Below are 4,951 nucleotides of genomic sequence, written 5' to 3' on the forward strand. Positions count from 1 at the left end.
GGGGATGGCGCACATGGACGGGCAGGAGGCGAGGTGGCCAGGTGAGGCAGCACCTGCTGTCCCTCCAGTCTCCCCACGGGCCCTCAGAGGCGGAGACCGTGAGACCCGTTTCACAGACGGGGAAGCTGAGGTCGGGAAGCACAGCCCTGGACCCCGGCCTGCGGGCCCTCGCGCCCGCGCGCACCCCGCTCCCAGGGCCAGCTGTGCCCCCTCGGAGCCGCCGGGACGGGCGCACCCGGAGGACTGAGCTCCGGTGGCTGGCTCCGAGCGGCCGGCCGGGGGCAGGCCTCCACCCGGACACCCCTCCCCCGCCCATGCGGACCATCCCTGCTGGGTCCGAGCCTCGCCCCCTCGGTCTCCCTCGCAGGCGGGAGGATCACAGCATCAATCGGGCCCGAGGATGGGCAGCGGCCGCAGAGACAGGTGCCGGGCAGAGGGCGCATTCCTGATCGGGCGGCTGCCATGGCGACCGGCGCTCCGTGTTTGGCGGGTAAATACCCACGGCCACGGGGCGGCTGGCCGTCTGGTCAGACATCCCCGGGCGGCACGGCTCCGGCCCTCGCCGCCTCCGGGGAGTGGCTGCCCCTGCGGCCCGGGGACCGAGCAGCTCAGACCCCCACCCCCACCGCCCACCGGCTCCACAGCACGTGCTCCGGGCTGTCCTGGGCCGAGGGCTCCCGCAGACTCTGGGGCAGGGGCTCGGGGCCATGGGGCGGGGGGACAGGACGGAGTGGGGTCGGGCTGCAGGGGACGGGACGGGCAGACACCAGCCCTCTGGGGCCCCGTCCAACAGGGCCCGCCAGACCCGCGTCTGCGGGAGGAGCGCCACCCAGAGGGAGGAGCCCGTCCCGCCCTGTGCTCCCACTCCGGCCCCGGACATGCTCCCCCCTCCCATCTCTATGGTCCTGGGCCTCGCGTACAGCGGGTAAACATATATGGTGACATTTGTGCATTTCAGTCCTCGGCTATGTTCAAACGTTATTTGCTGATTTTTCACATCTTCACATTATTATTACTTTAACAATTTCTTAGTGATTCTCGCTCAGGACGTCATGTCCTTTCGTTCTTTCTCTCTTCCCTGGGGCCGTGCTCTCCGGAAGCCTGTTCGGACCGGGCGGTGCCTCAGGCTCCCCGGGCGGAGGCGTCACTCTGAATGACAGGACTCCATGTCACGGGACACACACACACATACACACACACACACACACACACATCGGGACTCAGAGATGCTCGGGGCTCGGCAGGACAGGGCTGGGCCCGCTGCTCCGGACAAAGGGCTCATGGCTCCCCCCTCTGGGCCTCCTTCTCCCTGAACTGACGTGGGGGGGGCGGGGGGGCGGGGGGGCGGGGGGGTCTCTGAGGCCTGCCCGCTGGCAGCCGGGGCCAGCCTCAGCCAGAACCCCTGCCCGGCCCCCGGCCCTCAGATCCGCGGTGCGAAGTCGGCTCCCTCTGAGCAGCCCCCCAAGCCCTCCTCCCACGGCCGCTGGCTCCCTCCTGGCTCCCCACTCCCTGACCCCGTCTGACCTCTGGCTCAATGCCTGCTCCCCCCCTCTTCCCCCCCCCCCCCCCGGGGCCTGGGCTCCAGGGCAGGGACGGCCCTCTGGCTCTCTGCTGGGCCACCCCCACAGCAGGTCCATTGGAGACAATGAGTGCTTGTTGCCTAGCTGTGCTGTCCCCCTGCCCGGCCGCCCCCCACCCCCAGCCCCCACCTGGCACCTGTCACTGCCCACCCCAGCCCACCTGTCTGTCACCGCCTGCTGGCCCCTCCCCCCCGCCCCCACCGGAGTGGAAAGAGCTAAACTCTCACTTATCAGCAGGATGCTTCTGGGCCTCATTGCCATGATGCAAATTAATATTTATTATGCAGTTATTCATCTTCGTAATTGCCACTATTTCATCGCAAGCTCGGAGGCTTTAATTAGAACACTTTGAATAACACTAATGTGGGGCGTCAGGACTGATGTGTGTGCCTCTCCCTGCCACAGCCCGAGCCTGCCTCCCACCCGTGCTCCGTGCTCCAGGCTCCAGGCTCCGTGCTCTGTGCTCCAGGCTCCATGCTCCAGACTCCATGCTCATTGCTCTGTGCTCTGTGCTCCGTGCTCCAGGCTCTGTGCTCCCTGCTCCGTACTCCGTGCTCCGTGCTCCATGCTCCAGGCTTCGTGCTCCAGGCTCCAGGCTCCAGGCTCCGTGCTCCAGGCTCCTTACTGAGGACTCCGTGCTCCATGCTCTGTGCTCTGTGCTCCGTGCTCCGTGCTCCGTGGTCTGTGCTCCATGCTCCAGGCTCTGTGCTCCATGCTCCGTGCTCCAGGCTCCAGGCTCCGTGCTCCAGGCTCTGTGCTCCAGGCTCCGTGCTCCAGGCTCCAGGCTCCGTGCTCCAGGCTCTGTGCTCCAGGCTCTGTGCTCCAGGCTCCAGGCTCCGTGCTCCAGGCTCCAGGCTCCGTGCTCCATGCTCTGTGCTTCGTGCTCCAGTCTCCGTGCTCCAGGCTCCATGCTCCAGTCTCGGTGCTCCAGGCTCCGTGCTCCAGGCTCCAGGCTCCGTGCTCCAGACTTTAATTAGAACACTTTGAATAACACTAACGCGGGGTGTTAGGACTGATGTGTGTGCCTCTCCCTGCCACAGCCCGAGCCTGCCTCCCACCCGTGCTCCGTGCTCCGTGCTCTGTGCTCCGTACTCCAGACTCTGTGTTCCGTGCTCCAGGCTCCGTGCTCCAGGCTCCAGGCTCTGTGCTCCAGGCTCCGTGCTCCAGGCTCCGTGCTCCAGACTTTAATTAGAACACTTTGAATAACACTAACGCGGGGCGTCAGGACTGATGTGTGTGCCTCTTCCCTGCCACAACCGAGCCTGCCTCCCACCTGTGCTCCATGCTCCGTGTTCTGTGCTCCGTGCTCTGTGCTCCATGCTCCAGGCTCCGTGTTCCAGGCTCCATGCTCCAGGCTCCAGGCTCCAGGCTCCAGGCTCCAGGCTACGTGTTCCAGGCTTCGTGCTCCAGGCTCCATGTTCCAGGCTCCATGCTCCAGGCTCTGTGCTTCGTGCTCCAGGCTCCGTGTTCCAGGCTCCAGGCTCCGTGCTCCAGGCTCCGTGCTCCAGGCATGTGACAGTGACCCCCGTGCTCCCCAGGCCGGTGCAGGCAGTGACCCCCGTGCTCCCCAGGCCGGTGCAGGCAGTGGCCCCCGTGCTCCCCTGTGGCCCAGCCCACCGCTTTGCTGCAGAGGCTGCCGCAGGGGGGGCGGGGAGACCGGTCGGTGAGCCGGCGCTGCGGGCTGAGCGGCCCGGGCTCCTCCTCCGCCCGGCCTCCCCCGGGCGCCCTGTCGGTTCCGGCAATCCCTGGCGATTTCTGGTTGTGCGCCTCGCACCGAGCCAGACAGCCTGGCCACGGGCAGCCTGGCACGGGGCAGACACCTGCAAATGGGGCAGAAAGAGTGGCCGTCACCACCCCCTTGGGCAGATGGGGAAACTAAGGCCCAGAGGCAGGGGCACAAGGGGGTTGGTGGGAGAGGAGAGAGGGGCAGACCAGGGAGGCCTGCCCCCCCCAGCCTGTGCCTCCCCCACAGCCCCGCCCAGGGAGGGGGGGCGGACAGAGGCCCAGGCGGCCGTGGCCATCCCGGGGGGGACAGGGCCGAGCCCGCCATTGCCTCCCGCTCCCCTTCCGCAGGTGGGTGCTGAGGCTCCCGCTCCCTCCCGGGAAGCAGCGTTGCTATGGTGACCACTGTTACCTGGCAACCGAGCTGCATCATCCTGGACAGCTGCTGCCTCTCTGGCTCTGGGGAGGGGCAGGTGTCCAGGAGGCCCCGTCTGAGGAAGGCTCCCTGGGGGCCGGGTGGGCGGCAGGAGGGGGGTGCACAGACACTCCCCCACCCCCGTCTGCGGACCAGAATGGGACCCTCACACACAGCCCCCCTGTTTCTCAGGACGGGGCTAACTGTTGATTTACGGACAATCACACTGACAGCGCGGAGCGTCTCAGCGAAGGCAGCGCCCCTGCCCCCTCCCGCGCCCTGGGGGGACGGGGCGGGGGACTCTGTCTGAGCACACGGCGGACGCTGGTTTTATTGCCAGCTTTCCCCGGTGGCCAAGTTAGCTTCTATTGAACGAGTCTGAAAAACGTTTTACATAAATGCAAGAGGCTCGCTTTAAAATTAAGTGCATGTTGAGTTATTTATCGCGTGTTCTTCCCCACTGACATCGCGTTAAAGCAGGATACTTCGGGAAACGCCGTGTGACAGGAGCCGAACTCGCTGGCGAGTCCCCGTGGTCGGCCCGCCGTGTGCCCAGGGCCGCGCGGGCCTGTTTCTGGGTCAGCGACTCCACTCGCCCGTCCGTGCTGCCCGGGGCCCGGGGGCGCACTGAGCATGCCCAGACGCCTGCCCGGGGCCAGCTGGGCACGGGCCCCCAGATCCGAGGCCGGTGCCTGGACAGAGAGGGCTGTGACCGTCGCACCCATGTGACCGCCGCAGACGGGAGGGAGGGGCCCACGCCGGGAGGCGGGCCAGGCTCCGGGTGCAGGGTTCCCAGGGAAGACAAAGCAGCTGGCGAGGAAACCAGGGTGGGCTTCCTGGAAGAGGCCCACTTTGTGCTGAGATTAGAAAGACGAACGGGACTGGGAATGGACAGAAAGTGGGGAGAGGAGAAGGGAACACAGAGAAGACGGTGCCATGTGGGCACAGGCGTGGAAGCGGGACCTGCTGGCACCACCGAGTCCTACTGAGTGAAGTCATCAGGAGAGATGGCACCAGGGCCTGGGGAGGAGGTGGTAGGATGGGGAGGCAGGGGAGGAGGAGGGAGGAAGCACAAGGCTGGGGAGATGGAGGAGGAGCTGGGAACGGGCATGTTGGCTGAGCCCCTGCACAGCTCTTTCTGTCCAGGCACTGTATGGGGTGCCAGATTCACCCCATACCTGAACCCCCCCACCCCCTCACACCCCACACACAGGCCCTGGACGCCCCCATTCCC

This window comes from Pipistrellus hanaki, assembly GCF_964339955.1.
Source record: "Pipistrellus hanaki genome assembly, chromosome: 3".
Taxonomy (NCBI): Eukaryota; Metazoa; Chordata; class Mammalia; order Chiroptera; family Vespertilionidae; genus Pipistrellus; species Pipistrellus hanaki.